Here is an 8,206-nt window from a genome sequence, read left to right as displayed (position 1 = left end):
TTAATTTTTATGAATAGAACTACAAATCTCAATTAAATTATCATTTTTTGAAATATAAAAAATGGCATTTTATCTTTTTTTGATAAAATAAATAATCCTATTCACAAAAAATTTTTTTGCTCAATTTAAAAAAAACACTAAATAAAAATATGCTGTTTTGGGAATTTTTTTGAATAATTTGCTCCAAATTGTACCTCATAAAGGAATCAAAAAAACAGCTTCAGGAAAAAACCTCTTTTGATAATTTAACATTAAAATGATAATATGATTATAGTTTTTTGTATAGTTTATTTTTTTTATTTTCCTTGATTTGGTTCAAAAAACAAGGTTTACAAGAGTCTCTCTGACTTTTTCAAGATGCCGATGTTTGTTATCGAAATTTGTGAATTATTTTTAATGTAAAGGTTGGATTTGCCGAATGATAAAAGAGGAGCAAGAAAATTGATTTGGAAACTTTTCTTTGAAATCAAAATAACCAAAAAAACAACTCAGAATTTATCAAATAAAATGAACTTTTTATTAAATATTTTTTCAATTTTTGCAGAAATTAAAAAATAAAAACACTAACCCGCGAGTGTACCTTTTTTCAACCCCCTTTCACTCCTTTATATTTTTTTTCAATTTTTTAATTGTCCATTAAACAAATACTCAACAGTCAAATCAAGGTGAATAAGATTTAAACCCAAACCCAACACGTATACAATTTATTGAGATAGATTTTTTCTAAATTGTTTACTATTAAAAAGGAAATATATAAAATACTATATGTAATGGTTATATTAACTATAATATGTACTCATTAAAAAGAGAAAAACGTTTTGGTTTCATTCGCAAAGAAAAGATTAACATTTTGAATAATGTAAAATATGAGTTAAATATAATTTTATTTCGAATTAACTTTGAATAATTTATTGTTTAATATTCTATAACACGTGTTTATAAACAATGTTTATTTATTAAATTAAAATAAGATAAAACCATTAAAATTACTTGTTGTATACTTATAAAACTAAAATTCTTTTAGTTTTTTCGGTTTACTTTCATTTTCTAATTTGTTTTTTACACATTTTTTGTATTTTTTGCGTCTATTTGACAACGAGTCATCAACGTTTTTTGATGTTTTAGTTCTTTTTTTACCAGGACACATGATTATCATTGGATCTTTAATTTCGTCTTCGATATAACCGGGTTTATCTTCTTTTAATTTATCAATTTCTTCAACCAGTCCAACAACTTTTTAAATATTGTTTTTCTTCTCAAACTGTGGGTTAAATCAAACAATTTTTTTCTTTACATCTTCTTCACTGAGTAAACCATTTTCTGTTACAATTTTGATTTCATGAACACTTTTTATTTTATGAACAATAAAATTTGTTTCAGAAAAATCACACTCAGAAAACAGTGGTGAACGACACGGGCCTTTTACAATCAATCTTGTATTACCTCTGATATCTTTAAAATATCCTGGTGGACACTTTGAATCAGTAAATGCATCTCCACCTCGTTTTTCGAAAATAAATCATATGACTACAAGGAACTCCAGTTTCTTGATACATACTACACATACAATTACTTCCATTGCCGGCTGGACATTTATTCATGCAAATAAAAGTATCAAAGTTATCTAAAAGTATATCAACTGCGTTCGAAGTTATATTTTTAACGTATCCATTGGGACAAGTAATTTGAGTGCTTTTAGCTGTTCTTCTGAAAAAGTTGTTGCCTTTAATTGTAGTTGTCGGGTATATAAAACAAAAGCCTTAACAGCTTCCATTAAAGTGGGTGTTTTACATCTGATCGGTCCTTTGGCATGAGAAAATAATCCCTCTGCAAGATTTGAACTGGAATATAGTTGTTGGCACACTTGAGAAGGTAAAAACGTGTCTTTAATATCAAATAGCGTTTTAAGTACTTTATATTTATTGGAGCGATTTTTGATGTTTTCCGAAGGAAAAATGTCTGATGATAACACAAGAGTAAGGAAGTCTAAGTATTCTTCGTTATCATTTGGAGACATTTGATCTTTAATTTTAAAAGAATGGACATTTTCATTTGAGATTAATAAAGTAAGTTTTGCGAGGAAGAGTGCTTCGGCATTTTACAATGTTCGTGTTTTCCCGGAACATTGCGTCAAACAACTGAATGATTTCATCATCACGAGAAAAATGTTTTTCTAAATTCCTGTGAATGTGCAACCAACAATGTCTGATTTTTACATGTTTTCCAAATACTGTATAGAGAGCCGAAGATTGTGCTTCAGAGCGATCACATGAAAACCCGATCAGTGAAAACCCTCTTTTGTCAAAATGACGTTTAAGTTCGTTCAGATTTTCCTCAAAAGCTTGTTTTGATGAATCTCTTAAAAACCTAAACGATAGCAATCTACTTGTGTTATTCTTTTTATAAATGACAGCAAAAAGTGGTTTGAAAAACTTATTTGTACAATGTGTATCATCGATAACCAGACAAGAATTATCATATTCACATAACGATAACGTGTTAATACAGAAACATCCAACAAAACGCCTCTGTGAGTCTGTAAACAACACAGTTGAAAAGTCCGTAAGTGAGTCTAAGTAAACTTTAAGTTGATTGGCTTGTTTGATTGTCTGGTTTTTGTAAGTTTTTTTTTCTTATGTCATAGATTGTTTGTGGAAGATACGTCAAATCATGATTCAATCTTGATATTTGAGTACTCACATTATTTTCTGCGTCTTTAAGAATTGCAAGCTTTTTATCATGGGGAATTAAGTCGTGGAGACCCTTTGTTAATGATGTCTCATCGTGGTCAGTGTGCCATGGGTTAAAATATATAAAAAGACATTTCTTTTCAAACAAAAAATAACGACAGAAGAACAACAACTGAATGACTTGCATTCATAAATTTGTTTGGGGGAATCGGAACGAGTATGTCTTGCTGCGTATATCTGAAACGAAAACATTTCAGTGGAAATATAACAAAATTGTTTAATGATTTCAGTACATGAACATGTCAGTGTTGTTCCCAACATGTTGTATAAACCAGTGATTATCGTGTTGTGAACCGAATTAAGTCTATGAGTTGGACTTGGTTTTTGTTTTAACACACATAAAATTGGAATATTTGTTGAATTATAGATGTCCAAAATGATTTTAGCCTTTAGATTATCCTTTGTAAGTGATGATAATGTATTCCAAAGTGAAGTTGGAGGCACATTTTTTTGTTGTTCTAACCCTTTGAAATAGACATCATTAAGTTGGTTGGAATACATTGAATAATTAGGTTTCAAAATTAATAAGTATACAACAAGTAATTTTAATGGTTTTATCTTATTTTAATTTAATAAATAAACATTGCTTATAAATACGTGTTATAGAATATTAAACAATAAATTATTCAAAGTTAATTCGAAATAAAATTATATTTAACTCATATTTTACATTATTCAAAATGTTAATCTTTTCTTTGCGAATGAAACCAAAACGTTTTTCTCTTTTTAATGAGTACATATTATAGTTAATATAACCATTACATATAGTATTTTATATATTTCCTTTTTAATAGTAAACAATTTAGAAAAAATCTATCTCAATAAATTGTATACGTGTTGGGTTTGGGTTTAAATCTTATTCACCGTCGAATCAATTACCTCTCGAGCAACATAGTAATTATACAGGCCAGCACATGTTTTTAATAAACCACTTTTCAATGTCTCTCAGCAAAGACAGACTGCACCTTTATTTCACATCCCCTCTTGTTGGATTCCTCATTCGCTCAGAAATGCATTTCACTGCCGAACTGAAAAAACGCACTTTGGACTTACTCACCAACTGAACGTGAGTACATCCATTCCCAGCAGTTTTTTAAGTGCCTGTCAAGCAAGCGATAAATGACTCGTTATTTCGTTGTTCTTGCTTTTTTGAAATTTTTTATAAAATAAACTAAGCAATTTATTAATATTGGTTAATAAAATCAATATAATACGGATAATTTTGTGTAAAATATCAGAAGCGGTAAAGGGGCGCTGCACATGTCCGTTAGAATTTCTCGTGTTTTTTGCTTTTTTCCACCAAAACCTCAATTATTTGAGGCAAATTAAAAACTTTAATTATAATTATGTGTAATTTTACCACTAAATGATAGTAAAGCGGTTTTCACGCCGTGCAAAGAAATGTTAAAAAGACTGTGAGGATACTGTGGACGATCCGAAAGTGCGGCAATGATTTCTGTATGGTGAATAAATTCAAGTTTATTGTGTGTTTTTGTATATTTTTCAATACATTTGGTTAAACAATATTTGTATGCCGAGAAAAAACACACTATTTTTCACAATTTAAAAAGGCAATATTTGGTTATTGGATATGTTTTTATAACAAAACAATAATAATTTGGTTACGAAAAGACAAAAAAGATCTAAAGCGGTTTTCGCCACCGTATTATTTTATATTTTAAAACTCGGCAAAATGCCAAAAAACGTTATTTTTCTATACTAGTAAACAAGTAAATAGTAGTGAAGCAAGTTTCCCCGCCAGCCAAAATGTTTGCTCAAAAGTGCATTTCAATAAAAATTGTTAAAAACATCATGGAGACAATGACTGTTATCAACCCAATACGTTATTAAAAAGACCTGGTGCCAAAGTGAAAGTTGATGTGTTGTTTATTTTAGAGGGGTTGTTAGACCTTTATTCACTAATTATAAAAAATGATTATCAACAACTTTCTTACTATTTGATGGACTATCTTGTTCATTTTATTACAGTAAATATATGTAACATTTTAAAATTTAAGCACATACTTACATTTATTTGAAAAGAATAAAATAACTAAAAACATTAATAATTTAATTATAATTTATACTTTAACTTGTTTAAAAATTGAATCAAATGGTGGGTCTAAAAAGAAATGAAAACCACTCAACACTTGTAAAGTTTAAAAGATACAGAACGACAACCACGGCTTCGATACGTTGTGTCAAATGGATCAATTCATGTTCATTCTATTCGGATCTGAGCATAAGTAAAATGATAATTATGGTTTATATTATTATCTAATATTAAATTTATTAATTTTATTAGTAAATTATAGGTCCAGAAATGGTTAAATTATACTAATAAATAGTTTATATATTAATTAATACAATTCCATTTTAATCTTTCGCAATGTCATTAATTATAATATAAATCATAGATTGACAATAGATTAAACATTTAAAAACAAAATTATTTTTCATTTAAAAATATCCAATCGAAATTATTACATAATACACTAACTTTATTAATAATCATAATTTTCATAGTTGGTGTTGTTTTATCGCAAACATGATCTTAAAAAATGTAAGTTCTATTTTTACCAATTATAAGGTTTTTAATGAGATCTCCAAAAGCAACGATATCAAATTATCTAGTTCATTGCAAGTCAAACAGTTTGTTTATTATGTTTAACAACATTAAAACCACGACAATGACAACTTAGACTTGAACTCATGTGTTTATGAAGACAAAACAAAGCACAAAAAACAACAATGACAAAAAGACTTAATTTAATTTACTCTGAAGATAAGGAAGATGATGATGCAGACTGCACAGATAATAATTTGGTTTGTTAATTCAAACAATATAAGACTAACAAACACTGCGTTTACTACACTAAAATATTATAATAAAAATTAATTAAAAAATTATGTATATTTGGTTATATGTCTTACGATTATAAGCTGTTTCCCGTTTTCTTTCAAATAAATTCTGTAATAACTCAGCTTTTCATTGTAATATAAATAGACTTTAACAGCCTTCTTATAAACACCTAGAAAAAATGCTCATGCAAAATGAAAATGATGTTTTTTTCTTTTTGTTTAAATAAAAAAAATAAAATCAAATAACATTTCAAAAACATTTTACCATTATTCACCAAAAATTATCAAAAGCGGTTTTTTTGAAACGGGGGTTTCCACCCTTTTACGCCTTTTCAAATAGTGAGACATTTTTTGAAAAACATATTATCACCAGAAAAAACAAATAATAAAATTTAAATATTTAAACCAAAAACCAAAGAAAAATAAAACAAATAAGTTTTTGAGAATATATTTTTATTGAATGGCATAAATAAATAATATGAAAATGTTATTGGAATTATGTAAAATAAAAATTTATTACATTTTGTGTTCAAATATCACATATAATACAACTTGTTTTAATAATAAAGTAATCACTGTTTTAATGTATTCATTAAACATAAATCAGTGAATTAAAAAACACAAAGAGAGTTTTGATTCCCTATTAATTAAAACATTAACAAATAATAACAATAATATTTAATAAAGTGACTTAAAATTATAACTCAAATTAATTCGTGTTATAATGACAGTTTGTTGTTTCATTATATAAATATTTAAATATATAAATGACTTTACAATGTTGGACGATACAATATTTAATATATATATATATATATATTGAAATTTCGTTGTGTTCTAAACAACACATTTGATAATGAAAACATAATAATATTTTTTAAAAAAAAAATCAGTTACAAGTTGTTAACAACTTTGGATCGACTTGTAAAAATTTTACAATTTGTTCTGACTCACAAAAACAAATTATGTCATTATAAAAAATACATATTATTTATAATTAGTTATTTGTTTAATCCCTTTTAAACAAAGTTATATAATTGTTAAATTGTTGTGTTTGTTGTTATACTATTATAGTATCAATTATTATTTAAAGTAAATTGTTAGTGTTAAATATTATAATCATTTTCTTATCATTTTGAATTTGAAACGTGTTTTATTCAGGTAATTAATTTGAATTTGTATTTTGAGTACATGTCAAATAACAATATACTTTATTTTATTAGGTAGTACATCATTTTGTTGAATAGTTAATTGAAATACTATAAAAATCCTAATTATTATTTCATAAAAAAACAAGTAATGTTTGTTAATGACAATACAACACATCAAACAATTAAATGTTCATATTTATGTTATATAAATTATTCAAGATAGAAATTGTTGTTAAAAATTACAATTTTACAGAAATAAACATTTATAAAAAACACAAATATAAAATGGTATAACAAATTGTTTATTGTCTTTTTGTTTTCTGTGTGTTTTATTTCTGAATAAATCATCATTTATTACTATAATTTAGTTAAGTATCTTTTGTTTGACACAAACAACTAACTATTACCATTAATTTAATATACTATGTTTTAAAACTATTAAAAACATGGAAATTTGTTATGGCTTTTCAAAATTACATGAAACTATGCTTTCTATTCCTCATTATTTAAATGGTTTACTTTTTTACCATCATTTTAAAATGTGTATAGTTTGGAAGATTTTGTGGCAAGCCATTTTTTTATCACTACTGGCTGACAAATCCTAATTGATTTATACAACAAATTATAAATAATAGTTCCAAACACAAAATCTTGTTAAAAACATTTAAATTTTAACACGGGCTAGCCACCAATTGAATCCGGTTTGCAGATCATGCAAGCTTTTTACATATAATAATTAAATAGTTATTATTAAGTATTGATAAAAAATACCAAAAATTATATATAATTATATATAATTAGTTTATTAAATTTTTTTAAGTTTTTGAACAAACACGTATTATTTATTTTAATAGATTGAATTATGATTACAATAAAAAAATTGAATTTGAATCGATTTATATAATTACACACATTAACCATGTCACTTTAAAGAAAAAAAAATGAAATTAAGTGACATGTTTGTAGATAATAAATTTGTCTATCTCAAAAACAACATCATTAAAAATATTTGAACAGTCTTTTTTTGAAATTATTGTTATCATTGATGAAGACAATAACCTTGTTAATGTAAGTAACATCAAACTGCACAATTTAAAGCTTCAAAACGCTGTAAATAAAAACGAAGTCAAGCATATATCAAAAAATTGTTGTTGATAATGTCAAATTAACAGACAAACTGAAAGAAGCACTTTTTTAAAAACCTTTAGAAAAAATGTTGTTAATTAACAGAAATATTAAGAACCAAAAATATTAATTAAAATGCTTTACATTCAAAATACAAAACAAAAAAATATTTTGGCAAACCAACAATAATTAAACGGTTGTTTTAAACGAAGTATTAACTCATATTGGCTTATTTAGAAGATGAAGCGATTTTTTGATTTTTTTTAGTAGAGTATATCTGAAGAGTATATCAAAAGTAATATTTGGGGATGGTACATT

This window comes from Entamoeba invadens, assembly GCF_000330505.1.
Source record: "Entamoeba invadens IP1 unplaced genomic scaffold scaff_1105074725181, whole genome shotgun sequence".
Taxonomy (NCBI): domain Eukaryota; phylum Evosea; order Mastigamoebida; family Endamoebidae; genus Entamoeba; species Entamoeba invadens.
This window is presented reverse-complemented; position numbering follows the sequence as displayed.